The sequence below is a fragment of the Chlorocebus sabaeus genome, chromosome 26 (assembly GCF_047675955.1).
Source record: "Chlorocebus sabaeus isolate Y175 chromosome 26, mChlSab1.0.hap1, whole genome shotgun sequence".
In the NCBI taxonomy this organism is placed as follows: Eukaryota; Metazoa; Chordata; class Mammalia; order Primates; family Cercopithecidae; genus Chlorocebus; species Chlorocebus sabaeus.
In genome coordinates this window covers 1,632,859-1,650,897 of record NC_132929.1, presented here as the reverse complement: position 1 = coordinate 1,650,897, position 18,039 = coordinate 1,632,859, and the positions used below count along the sequence as shown (strand labels likewise).

Below are 18,039 nucleotides of genomic sequence, written 5' to 3'. Positions count from 1 at the left end.
CCCTCTCCCTGTCTACATGATCACAGTCCACCTCTGACTTGTCACCACATCATCCACAGCAAAAGTGCATGCAGGGAATCCTGGTTTGGTGTCTGGGCTGGGGGCACAGTGGAGAGACTCAGCCTCAGGCCTCACCCCACCTGAGAACCCTGAGTCCCAGTGGGCTCACATTTCATCTCATCCAGGCCCCGTCTTGCCTCAGCCACTTTGCTCACGCTCCATCCTCCAGCTGAACTGCTCAAACTGACGGAATGTTGATTCTTTCATTCCAGACTCAAATACCCATCTTGTCCTTGAGCCTTTCGGGATTATCCCAGGTGCCTCTGAAATCCTGCGGTTCTGTGTCTCTCTTAGACTTTTGGTTACAACCTCTTTTTTATTTTTCCTTCTGAGTTTTCCAGGCATATTTCTTATTTTTTAGAAAAGACAAAATTCTTAGTGTCTGGCAAGGTGCCTCCGAATGGGAAATGGAGGTTATTCTGCCCTGACCCTCAGCCAGAATGTTGAGATATGATGGAGACTGACTTAGTCTTTAGCCCAAGGTGCTTTTGTAGTGAGACGAATAAGCAAACACTGAGAAGACTGGTCCTGGTGGTACAACAGTGAATGTGAACCTGGGCACTTCAGGCTAGCCTGGGGCTGCATGGCACAAGAGTCAGAGAACCTTCTGGAAAGACGGATCAGTCTTTAACCATTATAGTCAGTAGTTAACTAAGTATGTCTGTTTTAGTCATGGGGACCAAAGAATTAGCAAATTGGGTACCGTGTAGGAAAACGGTCCTCAGCCACATGGAGCAGACTCTATGCTAGTTTTACTTGGATTCAGCAACTGACCACTGACCTCCATCGCTGCGGAAGCCACGAGGCCAGCGTCTCCAGGAGGGTGCCACTCTGTCTAAAGAGCTGCTTCCCGGGCTGCCGCAAACAGTTGAGACCAACACAAAACGTGGCTGTCCTTCTGACACTGCGTCTTCTTCATTGTCTGTGTGAGTGCCAGCCCTAGGAGCCACTTCCACAGGCGCTGGGACTGTTACAGTGGTTTAAGGGCCTCTGATCTCAGCAATTCATAGAAGTGACTTTTGGCAGAATTATTCAAGAAGCACTTCAGGTGGCTGGGCGCAGTGGCTCACGCCTGTAATCCCAGCACTTTGGGAGGCTGAGGCAGGCGGATCATGAGGTCAGGAGATCGAGACCATCCTGGTTAACATGGTGAAACCCCATCTCTACTAAATATACAAAAAAAATTAGCCGGGCGTGGTGGCGGTGCCTGTAGTCCCAGCTACTTGGGAGGCTGAGGCAGGAGAATGGCATGAACCTGGGAGGCGGAGCTTGCAGTGAGCCGAGATTGCGCCATTGCACTCCAGTCTGGGTGACAGAGAGAGACTCCGTCTCAAAAAAAAAAAGCACTTCAGGTTTATTTGATACTCAGCAGGTGCATGTTTGAGTGAGAGCAACACACACCGCGTAAGAGGGCAAATAAGGATTTCGTTTCGAGGCTGCTGTGAACGGTCATTCTGACACCTGTGTGAGAATCCGGGAGGAAGTGCTGGGGAGGAGGGGGTCTGACCTCATAGGATGTCACATCTCCAGGCTGTAATTTTGTTATCTGTATTTTTTTGCATCATAATAGATCACCTTTCACAGACATAATAGATCAGCCACAGTTTGATTGATGCAAAATAATCTATAGCACTGGTACACCAGCTATTTTTTAACCAGTGTGCTACTGATGGTGTCTTCAGCTTTTCTGCAAGCAAATCAGTTGGAAATAAATTTACACAGGCAGCCTTAAATACTTTTAGGAATATTTCTCTGGTATGTGTACCTAGAAATTCAATTGCTGTTTTCAAGGTCTATGCACTTATATTTGTATAGTTACTGCAAAATTTCATTTTAAAATTTTGAAAACCGTTGTCTCAAATTACTCCCATCAACAGTACAGAAGGTTGCTGCTTTCCCTCTGACAATCACTGCCTAACATCCCTTGTTTTAACTTAAAAATTGATAATCTGGTGATCAGTCACAAACTTTTTTTTGTTTATGACCTATGACAGGGAGAGATTGAATGAAATAACACAGGCCTGCATTGGAGGGAGGTAGCAGCAAGGTTCAGTTAATTTAAAAATATTAAAATGCTAATTTTAAAATACAATCCAAATTGTTCAGCTTTTTTCTCCCTAGCATATTATTTTGGTATATTGAAATCCTTCCGATGATCTGCAAATCTACGATGATCGTCTATGCTGTTTGGATATGTCCTGCTTTTAGATTCAGAATAGTGACCCATGTACTTTATGGTAGCTAACATTTTAAACATTGCATTGAAGAACTTAAAACCAACTCCAAATTTGCGTTATAGATGGCAGAGCTCAACATAAGAACTTCCTGTTTTATCAGCTTCTAAACTTTTCTTGGTTTTTAAGATTAAATACTACATACAGTTTAACAAAATTGAAGCTTTTGGAGTTTTGACAGTTTTTTTTTTTTTTTTTTTTTTTTTTTTTTTTTTTTTTTTTTTTTTTTTTTTTGTAAAGGACATGGAGTAGAGGGAGTAAGGAGTCAGATAAATGAATATTTGTGGATCCGACATGCCAGGCAACAGTTCATAAAGTATTCCCTAGGAGCAGGAGGTGGAGGGTCACCAGTGGAAGAAAGATCCTCCCTTCATGTATGAGCAGCCTGTTCCTTCTTGGGACAGTGCATGTCAGAGTTCTGCGCGTTTACAAAGGCAGCATTGGTCACGGGAGAGGTGCAGTTCCAGGTCCCTGTCTGTGTCACTCGGGCACGCCACCAAGCTTAGACTGGGAACCCCAGCTTTATCTCTGAAAATGAGGGCTATCATTACTACCCTGCCTTCCCTGCCAGAATGTATTGAAAATCCAAAGAATAATGTGTATGACAGCACTTTTCAAATTGGAAAGTCCTATACGATGGAAAGTTGTCAAAACTGTAATTAATGTCAACATGGACTGGAAATGGAACAAAAATGAAGTTATTGTATGAAAAGCTTTATAACATATACATTTAGGTTAGTTCCACACTCATTTTTTCAATGGTTTATTTGAATTGCTGTTTCTTAGGTAAAGCATGCAAAAAACATTCGGGTTTGTCTGGATTTGATTTATTTCTGTCAGACTGAAAATGTCTTGTTTGTAGCAGTTTCTGGTGGGGAGAGTTTTGAGTTCTGGAGGCTGTCTCTGAGATGCTGTCCTGGCTTCTCCAAGGCCTGCTGGGTGAAGCACTTGCCTTTAGGTCGTGCCTGTGGGCCACTGTGTGTGTGGTTCTGTCCATAGCTGGGTGCAGGACAAGGGCAGGGACAGGGAAAGGAACCTCTCCGGGGAGGCCGGACCTCTGTTTCTGGAAAGTGTCTGCAGGCCAAAGAAAACATGCAGTGCCCAAATCACATCTTTGGGTTATTGCTTCATGAGCTGTCACAGTAACACACTGCACGGGGCCAGCCCCTGTGCTTGGCTTGAGTGACAGAGATGGGTGATGTGACCTGGGAGGCCCCTTCCAGTCTGTGTCTTCAGCAGTGAGGGAGTTTGAGCTGACTGAAACTACACTTGACATCGGGCGAGGCTGCCGCTCAGTGAGGTGCAGCGGGCATGTCTGTGCCACGCCAGGGCATGGGAGCCTTGACATCTGGGGACGGGAGGTGCCATGGGGCCGGGGCAAGGGCCTGAGTGGAATCCTGGCCTGCACGCTTCACTCCGGGGTCCAGAGTTCGTGTTCTTCTGAGCTCTGCAGGACGAGTGACTCACAGCATTTATTGATAGCCTACTTGTGTCAGACCACCTTGGGGTGCTGGCCGCAGAGCAGTTCACAGAACAGCATCTGTGCATTCAGAGTTGACACTTGAACATGTGGGCCAAGATGACTTTTAAAAAGGACATGTAAACATGCCACATGGTGATAAAGTCTTTGTGGAAAAGTAAAGCAGGAAAAGGAAATGACGGCCTGAGGTGTGTGCCTGTCAGGGTGATTGTGTGTATGCATGTGTGTGTGTGAGATTGTGCTGTGCATGCGTCTGTGTGTGCATATGTGGTGTGCTGTGGAGAGTGTGTATGTGTGTGGGTGTGTACATGTATGTGTGTGGTGTGTACGTGTACTTGTGCCTGTGATTGTGGTGTGCTGTAGTGTTTGGTGTGTGTATATGTAGGTACGTGTGTGTATGAATGTGTGGTGTGTATATGAGTGTGATTATGTGGTGTGTGTGCATGTGTATGTCAGTGTATGTGTGGGTTATACATGCGTGTATGTGTATAATGTGTTGTGGAATGTGTGTGTATGTGAATGTGAGTGCGTGTGTGAGAGATTGCAGTGTGCCATGGAGTGCATGTATATGTGTGTGGGGTGCTGTGGAGTGTGTGCATGTGTATGTTTGTGTGTAATGTGCAGTGTGCGTGGTGTGCTGTGGGGTGTGTATGCATGTGTGTGTGTGGTGTACTATGGTGTGTATGTGTGATGTGCTGTGGTGTGCTGTGGAGTGTGTGTGTGCATGTGCGTGAGGTGCCATGGTTGTGTGTGTGCATGTGTATATAAGTGTGTGTGATATGCTGTGTATATGTGTATGATATGCTGTGTATATGTGATATCTGTGTGCATGTGTATATAAGTGTGTGTGGGTGTAATATGCTGTGTATATGTGTGTGTGTGATATGCTGTGTATATGTGATGTGTGTGCATGTGTATATGTGTGTGTGGTGTGCTGCAGTGTATGTGTGTGACATGCCATGGTTGTGTATGTGCATGTGTATATAAGTGTGTGTGGGTGTGATATGCTGTGTATATAAGTGTGTGATATGCTGTGTATATGTGTATGTGTGATATGCTGTGTATGTGATGTGTGCATGTGTGTGTGTGATGCTGTGTATATGTGATATGTGTCTGCGTGTGTGTGTGGTGTGCTGCAGTGTGTGTGTGTGATGTGCTGTGGTTGTGTGTGCATGTGTATATAAGTGTGTGTGGGTGTGATATGCTGTGTATATAAGTGTGTATGTATATGCTGTGTATAGGTGATATGTGTGTGCATGTGTATATTTGTGTGATGTGCTGCAGTGTATGTGTGTGATGTGCTGTGGTTGTGTGTGCATGTGTATATGTGTGTGGGTGTGATATGCTGTGTATATGTATATGCTGTGTATATGTGATATGTGTGTGCATGTGTATATGTGTGTGGTGTGCTGTGGCTGTGTGTGTGCATGTGTATATAAGTGTGTGTGGGTGTGATATGCTGTGTATATGTGTGTGAGATATGCTGTGTATAGGTGATATGTGTGTGCATGTGTATATGTGTGTGTGGTGTGCTGCAGTGTGTGTGTGATGTGCCATGGTTGTGTGTGTGCATGTGTATATAAGTGTGTGTGGGTGTGATATGCTGTGTATATGTGTGTGTATAGGTGATATGTGTGTGCATGTGTATATGTGTGTGTGGTGTGCTGCAGTGTGTGTGTGATGTGCCATGGTTGTGTGTGTGCATGTGTATATAAGTGTGTGTGTGATATGCTGTGTATATGTGTGTGTATAGGTGATATGTGTGTGCAGGTGTGTATGTGTGGTGTGCTGCAGTGTGTGATGTGCCGTGGTTGTGTGTGTGCATGTGTATATAAGTGTGTGTGGGTGTGATATGCTGTGTATATAAGTGTGTATGTATATGCTGTGTATAGGTGATATGTGTGTGCATGTGTATATTTGTGTGATGTGCTGCAGTGTATGTGTGTGATGTGCTGTGGTTGTGTGTGCATGTGTATATGTGTGTGGGTGTGATATGCTGTGTATACGTATATGCTGTGTATATGTGATATGTGTGTGCATGTGTATATGTGTGTGGTGTGCTGTGGCTGTGTGTGTGCATGTGTATATAAGTGTGTGTGGGTGTGATATGCTGTGTATATGTGTGTGAGATATGCTGTGTATAGGTGATATGTGTGTGCATGTGTATATGTGTGTGTGGTGTGCTGCAGTGTATGTGTGTGTGATGTGCCATGGTTGTGTGTGTGCATGTGTATATAAGTGTGTGTGGGTGTGATATGCTGTGTATATGTGTGTGTATAGGTGATGTGTGTGCATGTGTATATGTGTGTGTGGTGTGCTGCAGTGTATGTGTGTGTGATGTGCCATGGTTGTGTGTGTGCATGTGTATATAAGTGTGTGTGGGTGTGATATGCTGTGTATATGTGTGTGTATAGGTGATATGTGTGTGCAGGTGTGTATGTGTGGTGTGCTGCAGTGTGTGATGTGCCGTGGTTGTGTGTGTGCATGTGTATATAAGTGTGTGTGGGTGTGATATGCTGTGTATATGTGTGTGGATAGGTGATATGTGTGTGCAGGTGTGTATGTGTGTGGTGTGCTGCAGTGTGTGTGTGTGTGATGTGCCGTGGTTGTGTGCACACGCATGTGTGTGGCGAGGCCTGAAGCAGCCGAGGCCGTGAGTGGGTCTGGACAGGCAGCCTTGCCGCAGGCGCGCTTTCTTAGACGTGGCGCGGTGCGTTCTGGGAGCGCTGGGGGCGGGGCGGCGCGGGGGCCGCCGGGAGATGGGGAGAGGCAGTAGTGGGAGGTGGTGGGTAAAGCTGGGGTCCTGGTTCCGGCGCCTGGAGGGCCCGGAGGAAGCCCAGGAGAAGGAAACGGTGCGCTCTTCAGAGGCAGACGCTGGTGGGAGGCAGGGCTGGGGGCCTTCCTCTGGCGGGGGCCGCGTGCGGGGCAGGCTGGGGGTGAACGCGGCCTGTGTGAGGGCCTCACGCTGCTGTGAAGAACTGAGACTGGGCAACTTACGGAGAAGAGGTTTCGTTGGCTCCGAGCGCGCAGGCCGGACGGCCTGACTGGGAGGCCTCGGGAAACTCCGTCGTGGCGGAAGGCGGTCACGTGGCCGGAGAGCGCGAGCCCCGGAGAAGGTAAACAACCCGAGAACGCACTATGGAGAGCGGCGTGGGGGGGAACCGCCCCCACGATCCAGGCCCCTCCCACCCGGCCCCTAGCAGTTTGGGTGTGGGTGAGATTTGGGTGGGGACCCGGAGCCAAGCCCTGTGAGTGCCGGACGCAGGGGCTGCACTTTGCCGTGGAGGACTCTGAGGGGAGACGGGGTTCGCCATGGGGGAGGCGCATGGGGAGGATCACAGCCTTGGCTGGGGGGGAGGGGAGTGGGGCTGTGCCGGGTCCAGGGCAGCGAAGCCGGATGCACACGGGAGAGCCTGGGGGTCTCAGGCTGGCTGGTGCCGGGCTCTGGAGCCCCGAGCAGGGCGTCTGAGAGCAGAATGTCGGTTCTCAAGGCCTGGGCAATGACCAGCAGCAAGGCACATCCTCAGGAAGATAAGAGCGGAGGCCATAGGGCAGGAAGGAGCCTGGAAGGACCAGACTTGTGGGTGCAAAGAATGGACAGGAAGCAGGGCCTTGGGGTCAGGAGGAGCTGCAGGGAAGGCGGAACGGTGGCCAAGCATTGGGGAATCAGCTGCGGAATCCACAGAGCGCGAGATTCCCTTGGATTGGAGAGGGCAGCCCGTCTGCAGGCAACTGGGAAAAGCGAGGTGGACGTGCTGCCTGCAGTCCCTATGGTATAGACACTTTGGGAAGAGGGTGCAGGCTGCTGTGTTCTCCGTGGGGAGCACACCAGAGGCTTCTTGTCCACATTCTGAGTCTAGTCTCTAGGGCAGCCTGGCATTAGCATGGTTCAGTCAGCTCCCCAGGTGACTCTAGGGTACAGCCGGGGTCCATAGCCCTGGAACTAGACTTGAAGGCAGTTCTGAGACGTGTTTGCACAGGACTCTTACCGCGTGTGACCGTAGTAGCAGCCCCTGCCAGGCCTCCGGGTGGGAGGGGGAGAGAGGCTCTTGGATTGGAGACTCCCAAGCGTAGGGCACAGTGGCAGATCATGCAAGAAGGCTGTGGACATGGGGAGGGAGGACATCTTGCCAGGAGGGCAAACACTCGTCTGCTTTCTGCCTCTGTGCATTTGTTCGTTCTGAATATTGCATGTGAATGAAATCCTATGCCATGTGGCTTCCCTCTTGTGACTGGCTTCTTTCGCTCAGCATCATATTCTCAAGGTCATCCATGCTGTACCCCGTGTCAGTACTTCATTCCTTTTCATGGCTCAATAGTATTCCACTGTATGGATATGCCACATTGTGTGTGTCCATTCATCCGTTGATGGACGTTTTAGTTGTTTTCACCTTTTGGCCGTTTTAAATAGAACTGCTGTGAACATCAGTGTACAAGTTTTTGTTTGAACACCTGTTTTTTCAGTTCTTTCGTGTGTAGACAGGTAGTCCCTGACTTAAGATTTTTTGACTTTACAATGGAGGGAAAGCACTACACACTCAGTAGAAACCGTACTTTTGAGTACCCATGTAACCATTCTGTTTTTCACTTTCAATAAATTACATGTGATATTCAACACTTTATTATAAAGTAGGTTTTATGTTAGATTGTTTTGCCCAACTATAGGCTAATAAAGTGCTCTGAGCATGTTTAAGGTAGGCTAGACTAAGCTATGATGTTTGGTAGGTTAGTTGTATTAAATGCATATTTTACTTACGACATTTTCAGCATATGGTGGGTTATCGGTAGGTAACCCCACTGTAAGCTGAGCAGCACCTGCGTTTAGGAGTGGAATTGTGGGTCATATGGGAATTCTATGTTTAACTGATTGAGAAACTGCCAAAGTGTTTTCTATAGCAGCTGCAGCATTTTACAGTTCCACCAACAACCCATGAGGGTTCCGATTCCTCCACATCCTCTACAACACTTATTTTATTTTAGTTTCGTGGTCATGCTAGTGGCTGTGAGGTGGCATGTGATGGTGTTTTTGATTTGCATTTTACTAATGAATCTAGGATGTCTTTCCATTTATTTGTGTTTTAAAAAAAGTTTCAACATTTGATAATTTTCAGTATACAAGACTTGCACTTCTTTGACTAAAATTATTCCGAAGTATTTTTGATTCTATTGTAAATGAAATAGTTTTCCTACTTTTGCTTATTGCTAGTGTGTTTCCTCTTCAGGCTTTTTATTGCTGGCATATGAAATCGGTGCAACTGATTTTTGATGAGTTGATTTTGTATCCTGCAACACTGCTGAATTTGTCTATTAGCTCTAACTGTGGGTGTGTTCTTGTATTTTCTACATATAAGGGCATATGATATGTAAGCAAAGATAGTTTTATTTCTTCCTTTACAATTTGGATGCCTTTTACTTATTTTTCTTGCCTGATTGCTCTGGCTGGAACTTCCTATAAAATGTTGCAAAAGAGGGCATACTTGTCTGGTTCCTGCTCTTAAGGGAGAAAGGGTGCAGTCTTGTCATTGAGTATGATGTCAGCTGCAGATTTCTCATACATACTTTTTATCATGTTGGGGAAGTTCTGTTTCTAGTTTATTGAGTTAATTTTTCATCAACAGATACTGTATTTTGTGAGTTCCTTTTTTGGTATCAATTGATCATTTTTTTCCTCTTCATTCTGTTAATGTGATGTATTGCATTAACTTTTGTATATTGAATGACTGTTGCGTTTCTGGGATAAATCCCACTTGATCATGATGTGTAATCCCTTAAATGCTCCTGGATTCAGTTTGCTAGCATTGTGTTAAAGATTTTTGCATATATATTCATAGGGGATATTGTTCTGTAGTTTTATTTTCTTGTGATGTCTTTGCCTGGCTTTGTAATGATGACCTCATAGAAAGAGAAGTTTCCTCCTCTCCTATTTTTGGAAGAGTTTTAGAAGGACTGGTGTTGATTCTTCGTTAAATAGTTGGTAGGATTCCTAGAAAAGCTATCTGATCGTGGGCTTTTCTTTGCTGGAAAGTTTTGATCACTGATTCAACCTCGTTGCTTGCTCTAGATCTGTACAGATTTTCCATTTTCTTTGTGAGTCAGTTCCTTGCATACGTCTTTCCAGGGAAACTCCTGTCAGGTTGAAACCAACAAACGTGATTCCTTGGGTGTGAGATCCACTCTGCTCTTTCTGGAAATGTCCACGTGGAAACTCGGCCTGCTGTACTCAAGACGGCTGCTGTGCTGTGTCGCGGGGCAGAGCTACTACAAGCTGAAGTCCTGCAGTGTTCTCCTGCCCGGTTTCAGTGGCACACATTCCTTGGTTATAACCCTGTGACTGTCTTTCAGCATGCTGTAAGGTTGATTCTGCCAGCTTTTGTCAAGTTTTCAGCATTTCTTAGGAGGAACACCTCAGAGGTCCCTGCCTCACCACTTTTGCTGATATCACACCTATTAAGTAAACTTTTCTTACATACTCGTGGTTTTATGAAACGATACTTCTTTTACTGTGGAGTTTAAAGATTCTCATCATTTTCTTCTCTCACCTGACCCTCTGATGTCCCATTCACCGCGGGCTTCTGTGTCTGGATCACACCAGCCATGTCCTTCTGTTATGACTTGGTTTACTAGTTTTTGACTTCCTTTCTGACAGAACTGGGGAATCTTTAGGGGGGATGGTCTCCCAGATTTGAGTCTTATAAATAATGTTTCTTTGTGTGTGTGCATTTCCAAATAAATGCAACTGAGGCAGGGCGTGTCTTTCACATTTTATTTCTCTGTTGTCTTATTTTTATGTGTCCATGTTCATCTCCCTGCTCTCCTCTCCCACTGTCTGAGACCTCACTGTGTGGCCCTGCCTGCCTTGGACGGTGGTTTGCTGTCAGGTAGCTGCTGTGTAAGGACCCACAGCACTCACACCTAATGGTTGTTCCTGTGTCTACAGCAACCAGCAGATGCTCTGGAGGCTCCATGTGGTGCTGCCCCGGGCTGCCGTGCGGCTGACTGTGCTTAATCTCGGGTGATTTAGTGCTGGAGAAAACAACAGGCAGGCCAGCCACTGAAAAATAGACGTGCTTATCAAATACGTGTTTTCTTGGTCTGCAAGTTGAATTACGGAGTTTTCAGAACAGGAAGGGCAGGACCTTTGAGATGACTTGCTCAATGTCTTCGTTTTACAAAATTAGGGAATTAAATTCACAAAAATCCATCAAGCAGCAGCTCTCTCCCTCCCAGGAGAGCATCCCCCCTGCAGCCCCACATAATTGCCAGGATCTCCATCCACACGGTCTTCTCCTTGGGTTTTCACTAGACCTGGTCTGGCAGCTGAGTTTGTAGATTCCTGCATGGCGCAGTCAAAGGAAACTGAGAAGGGGCCTCGTTCTCTAATGTGTTTTCCTGGCACACATCCCCAGTCACTGAACCCTACCCCATGGACTCCTCTAGACAGGCAGCCATTGGGGTGAGAGAGAAGATCTCCTCTGGAACGGGTGCTCACTCAGAGAGTGCCTGAGCATTGTGTCCCTGGCACCTGGGGCTTGAAGCCAGCGAGGAAAGGAGTGTAAAATGAGAAGGGAACAGACCAATGTCACATGTGGCTGGGTTGGTGAGGTGGAGGCAGGAAAGCTGTGATGAAGTGGAGGGCTGTAGCCAGGCTGATTCAGCCACAGTCTGGCTCTGACACTTACTGTGTGACAGTGGGCAGACCCTCACATGCCCTCTTCCTTGGTTTTCCCGTCTGTGCAATGGTGATGATGATGATAATAGTCAGGAGTCCTGAGAAAAGTGTATGAAGCACTGAACAGTCCACTGGTGCTCTCTGAGAGTCAGCTGTCACGACATTGTAAGTACTATTTGTTATGGGCTGCTAAGCCTTGTGGCTCCCTGCTGGAGTCAAACACTCTGCTGTTCATATACACAAGGTCCCGTCCTGAGTGTGCATTCTCTTGACCTCTAATGTTGATCCTCTATTGGACATACAGAAAGATGATCCATGGTCATAGCTGTGATGTTTTTGTAAAAAGAAAGGCCCTTAAAATTTTTATTTTTAAAAATTTTAGAAAAATAACGGGCTGGAAAATTTTGGCCACAATATTTGGGCACTCAAGATAGAAACCCAATTTCCAGTGTGGTGGATGCTCTGTAAGTCAGAGAGTGACATAAAGAGCCCCCAAAAAGAAACTTCAGAAGGCATTGACACTATTGCACCTTTTTAAATATCGAGGTCACTTCAGCGTGTAAATGGCTTCATGCCATACTTCATGCTGGGAGGCACACAGCACAGTGGCTCACGGTTTGGTCAGAATACCCAGTTTCAAAGCCAGTGCTGTGGGACACCTTCTCAGCCCCATGACCCTGCACTTAAAAACTAAAGATGGTAATAGCAGTATTAGTCCTCCTGCCACTGTTCTGACACCTGGCGTTGGTTTTATGCATGCAGATCACACTGCACAGTCTTTGGCACATGGGAGACACACAATTACCTGTAGTGGCTGTGAGTGTTTACTCCATACAGCCCACAGACCTGTATTAAGCTGGCTGCTTCCACGAGTCCCATCCTGGGTTCTGTGCCAAGGACTCAGTGCCTTTTCCATTTTAGAGTGAAGGCCGCAGCAGTCAAGCCTTCAGAAGCTGCAGAGGTGAGCATTATTTCCTCATTACTCCTTTGGAGACCAGGGTCCAGAAAGCCTGAGGGCATCGTCCAAGGCATTTGGGGTGATGAGGGTTTCCAGATGAGGACTTTCAGGCTCTGCAGCTTTTTATTGCACCAGCTGCCTTCTTAAAAAGTTGTCTGCCTCCATATTTGCAGTGTGCTTAGTCTAGAAAGCAGCGTCTCCCAGTCTCAGCCCCAGATAATAGATGATCTTGGTTTAATGTGTTTGGAATGTGGCCGTACAGATGGGATTGACCTTCCTGGATTCTAAGAAAAGCTTCTGGGCCTAAGGAGGCCCAGATTCCTGGGACTCAGGAAACGTAAGTAGAGGGAAGCAGTTCTGCAGGGAACAGGGAGAGCCTTCCCTCGATGGAACTGGGCCTGAGAGCAGTTATGTCACGTTGTGTTTATGCTGCACTCAAAATATTTTTTTTTCTGGTTACAGAAAGATATTTATTGTTGAAATTTAAAAATATAGAAAAGCACAAAGAAGAAAAAATCCTAGATATTACCATTTACATTTCAGTACATAGTTTTCCCAATATATGCATTATGACAACACACATAGGCAAAATTTACACAGAAAATAGTGTTTTTCTAGCCTATTTTATATATAAGACACATCACAATTATCTGTGTCTACACCATAGTTTCTTTTCTTTACAGCTATGCCTCAAAGTTCTGCCTCAGTCTCTAAGCCTAATACGCTCTCCACCCTCTGAGAGGCAGCATCTCTGCAATTGAACAGGGCTGGATTGTCACCACATTGATGTCTCCCATTGTCAGTTTTCTAAAAAAATCACATTTCAGTAACAAATTCCACAAGGACTTTGGATTTAGACCGTCTTGTCACGGTCTTGTCAGCAGCGAACAGCTCAGGCCCCTGTGTGGCTGATTCTTGGCAAACTCTGTTGAATGAAGGCATTTATATGGTTGTTTTGGCAAAAGTGCCTGGATTACAGAACTTCACTGTGGTATAAGAATTGGTAACTGCATATGCAGACACACACATGCTTCTGTGATGATAAAGGAGAGTTCGGGAAATCAAGACACACCCCATCTACTTTCTTGAGACAGGCGTGGGAAACACACGGTTTCTCATCACAGTGATTTCCCGTGGGTAGGTCTCCGTCTCCATGTAGATGCTGGCGAATGTGCTGGAAGGTGTGGTATCTCACAGCGAACTTCTTCCTCGTGGCATCGCATGTGGTTGTCTCTCATAATTTAATTATTTGTAAAATTGTCCCACAATTTTTATAACCAAGTGTATACTCATCACTTTCTAGCAGAGAATGATGCCACAGCATGGGAGAGGAGACAAGTATCATCTGCTCCCCATTCTTTCACTAAACTTAGGTTTTTCTGTTTGGATGTTTTGCTTCAAGCAGAGAGACTGGGAATTTAGTGTCCTCCCAGCGGAGCGCAGGAGGAGAGGCCTGGTCTGGGAAGCACGTGCCTTCCTCCTGGCTCTGCCTCTTCTGACTTCCTCTTCCTCACCAACCCCAGTTTTCAGACATGGACGCCTGATCCCTTCTCTGCATGCAGAAACTGAGCTCCTCCTGGCTGCAGGATTTCCCTCAGGACCCTCCTTCCCTTCCTGGGCACCCGCGACCACTCTCCCATTTCCAGCAGTTCAGCCCAACCTGGATTATCGCATCTCATCAACAGCCACCATATGGTCAGCCTGGCAGGCTGCAGATCCTTGCATTCGGAAATGCTCCAATTCATCACGTACAGTTCCCAACAAAATATAGCCAGTCAGCTCATACTAACTCATGACAAATTGTTCTTTCGTGATTCACAGTGGGCACCATCACACAGAGCCGGCTTCTGGTTTCCGCGTGTCTTTTCCTCGTGTTTGTCATTTAGCTTAGCAAATATTTATTGAGCACAACTGCGTAGGGGCTCCAGGCTCAGCACTGCTGAGCATCCTGAGTGGAATCAGAGCAAGTCTCCGCCGCTCAGGAGCATGTAGTGCAGTAAAGGGGTGAAACATGTCCACAGACAGCTGGGCAGCCAGATGAATCATTGTACCTCTGCTGTGTTTTGCAGATCAGAGACAACTGTATCTTCCAGCAGAGAGATGATTCGCTAATTGCTCACGTTTGTTTGTGCTCACAGCTCATTCATCTTTGGACTTTGAAGCCAGGTCTGCTGAGCTGGAAACTCAAATTGTCTTAGGACAAGGATATCTGCACAAGTCATGAAATTGGAACCAGCATTTACCTTCTCATTGTCAGTAGCTCTGTGTACACATTTCATTTTTGTATCTTCCGGGAGGGACCAATAGCTATAAGATACTAACTCCTGTTTGCATGTTTTTCAAATCTGGAACCAGTTTCCAATAATTAATAAATTCACACTGGGTCAGAAAAGGGACAAGTTTTGGATCCTGTCCACCTTCTTTTTGTACTTGTTACTGTTGTTCTATTGCTGTAAGTGTCCAACTCTACATGAAAGCACTTGGGAACCACACAAATGTGTTTCTTTTCTTTTTCTTTTCTTTTTTCTTTTTTTTTTGAGAACGAGTCTCACTCTGTTGCTCAAGACTGGAGTCCAGTGGCCCGATCTCGGCTCACTGCAACCTCTTCCTTCTGGGTTCAAGCAATACTCCTGCCTCAGCCTCCCAAGTAGCTGGGATTAAAGGAACGTGCCACCATACCTGGCTATTTTTTTTTTTTTTTTGTATTTTTAGTAGGGACAGGGTTTCACCGTGTTTGTCAGGCCGGTCTCAGACTCCTGACCTCAGGTGATCCTCCTTGCTTTGGCCTCCCAAAGTGCTGGGGTTACAGGTGTGAGCCACCGCGCCTGACCTTGAATGCGTTTCTAGTGTCAGTTCCTTCTACCAGACTTTGAGCTCTGGTGGGCAGATACTTGGAGATGCTGTCCTGCCGCCTGGCACGTAAGAAATGGAAGGGCAGAGCCAGCTGCCCAGAAAGGCTGCAGATGCTTTAAGGCAAGAGTGTGGGTTCCTGGGGACCCTGGGCACTTGGGGCTTAGAAAGACCGACTTGTTTCTCTGGGGTTAGGAAGAAAGAGTATCTTCTTTGTAGACACAGCTCACCTCATTCACAACTTTTCCTGAGGCATAGAAAAATTTTAGTTATTTTTACTTCTCTCCTTCCCTCCTTCCTTCCCTCCTTTCTTCCCTCCCTCCTTTACTTCCTTTCTTTTTTCTCTCTTTCTCTTTTTCTTTCTTTCTCCTTATCTCTCCTTCCTTTTGCCAACACCTCCCAATCATTTTTGTCTTTCAGGATTGCAGCTTTAATTATAATATTCTCTAAATTTTCTGTTCACCCTACTGCAGAGATACTTAACTGGCGTGACTGTCTCCCACCCACCCGGTCCCCACTGTGAAGACTTAGGCAGTGACTGGAGGTGTTCTGCTGCTGCAGCCTTGGGGAGGTGTGCTACTGGCAGCGGGTGGGTCAGGGTCAGGCAGGCCACTCAGCAGCCTCAATATGCAGGGAAGGTCCCTCCCTAAGGAATTATCTGGCCCAAAATGTCGTACTGTCAAGGATCTGAGAAATGCTGCCCTGGAGAATAAGGATATCCACGACAAATTGCATTATGATAACATTGTGAGCCTGCTGTCATTATTAGCTAATTTTTTTCTTCTTGAATCTATTATCCTTTTTTTTTTTTTAAATCAGATGTGTTATAAGAAGAGAAGGAATTAAAAGAAAAAAGAAAGAAACTGTAGCCACAAAGTCCTGGGTAACTTACAGAAAGAGTTAGGCCTGAATGATTTGGAGTTATCACAATTTTAGTATTTTAAATTTTTGTTAATATGCTCTGAAAACACAGGAAGAGAAGATTCAGTCTTTTAAAAAATACTGAATGTTGGCCAGGCGTGGTGGCTTATGTCTGTAATGCCAGCACTTTGAGAGGCCAAGGCGAGTGGATCACCTGAAGTCAGGAGTTCAAGACCAGCCTGACCAACATGGTGAAACACTATCTCTACTAAAAATACAAAAATTAGCCAGGCATGGTGACAGGCGCCTGTAGTCCTAGCTACTCAGGAGGAGACGGGAGAATTGCTTGACCCTGGGAGGCAGAGGTTGCGGTGAGCTGAGAGTGCACCACTGCGCTCCAGCCTGTGTGGCAGACAGAGACTCTGTCTCAAAACACAAAACAAAACCACACACACACACACACAACACCGAATGTCAATATCTCAGGACCTAATTTTGAAGATATGTTCTCCTTTTTTTAAAGCCAACTTGGGCATTAGGAAGAGGAAATATTTTGTTAGTTTTTAAAGTTGTCATCAAGATTATTTTAAAAGGAGTTTGAGCCTGCCCTAAACCTGTTCCAGGATTTAGTACTAAAAGTCTCCTAAGTCCGGTAGGACAAGCAAAGTCTCTATTTGTTCAAGTAAATTAGAAATTCTTGCAGAATTCATATGTGGCAAATTACCATATGGGAAATGACAAAAAGAAATGATTTAAGAAACGTAAAAATCCTCCATATACTAGATAAAATGTGTCATACTTTTATCTAGTGTGGCACAGAGTCTTCTAGTGCCAGTCAAGATGGAGCTGCCCCTTTGCTCTTGGTTTCCTCTTAGGACCAAAAGTCCCTGGTCATGACGAAACAAGCCAGCACAGGAAAAGAAGGCGGATTGCCTGGGGACCTTGGGACGTAAGGGACAACATAGAATGAGTTAGCCCCAGTCCCATATATGTCCAAAGTGCCAAGGATGTGATCAAAACTCACTTGACAAACAGCAGAACAGGAAAGACACCCTTGAATAAGAGAATGAAATGAGTTTTGACAACAGCAAGATGAATGATGTTGATTATCAGGCAAAATACGTAGTATGCAGAGAAAATACTTAGACAATAACATCTAAGTAATGAGGACGGTGAAAGGATCTAAATGGAAGTAGGTTTTCTACGCTTCACTCAAAGTGCTAAGCCACTCTGATGACAGTAGACTGTGGTAAGTTGTTGCGTTACTTGCTTGGGCTGCCATAACCAAGTACCACAGACTGGGCACTTTATTTTCTCACTGTCCTGGAGGCTGGAAGTCCAAGATCATCAGATTTGGTGCCTTCTGAGGCCTTTCTCCTTAGCTCGTAGCTGGCTGTTGTCTTCTTGTGTCTTCGCGTAGTTTCCCCTGTTTGTTTGTGCCTGTGTTCAGATTTTCTCTTCTTACAATTTTTCTTTTCATATTAGATTAGAACCTACCCTAGTGGCCTCATTTTAACATCATCACCTCTTTAAAGACCCAATTTCCAAATCCAGTGACATTCTAAAGTGCTGGGGGTAGGACTTCAACATTTGAATTTTGGAGTCCCTACCATTTATGTGTTCATATTGTAATATCCAGAGCAACCACACAGAAAACTGTACAGTCGTATAGTAAAAACACTGTAGATAAAACAAAAAATCCCATAAAATGTTTAAGAATCCCTGGAAAGATAAGAGAAATAGAAGAATGAGAAACAAAGGGGAAGAAGACAGAAAAAACACCAGCCATCAATATGAGCAATGAAACCTGGTGTATCACTATAGATTCTACAGCCACTAAAGGGATACTTTGAGAATACTGGGATACTTTCAACTTATACATTTGATACTATTCTAAAAGTCAGAATTGGCCAGGCACGGTGGCTGA

At 45.7% G+C, this 18,039-nt stretch overlaps 1 protein-coding gene across 2 annotated transcripts in view; it reads left to right on the top strand.

Moving 5' to 3' along the window:
• GABRG3 (gamma-aminobutyric acid type A receptor subunit gamma3) overlaps window positions 1-18,039 on the top strand; it is a 566,143-nt gene that overhangs the window by 116,805 nt on the left and 431,299 nt on the right. The window contains exon 1 of one of the 2 annotated variants that reach the window (XM_073011980.1): window positions 6,766-6,890. The exons of the other annotated variant lie outside the window; for it this stretch is intronic. The gene's annotated coding sequence lies outside the window, so the exon portion shown is untranslated. Of the gene's footprint in view, window positions 1-6,765; window positions 6,891-18,039 lie in introns of those variants that run through there. 2 annotated transcript variants of the gene reach the window in all.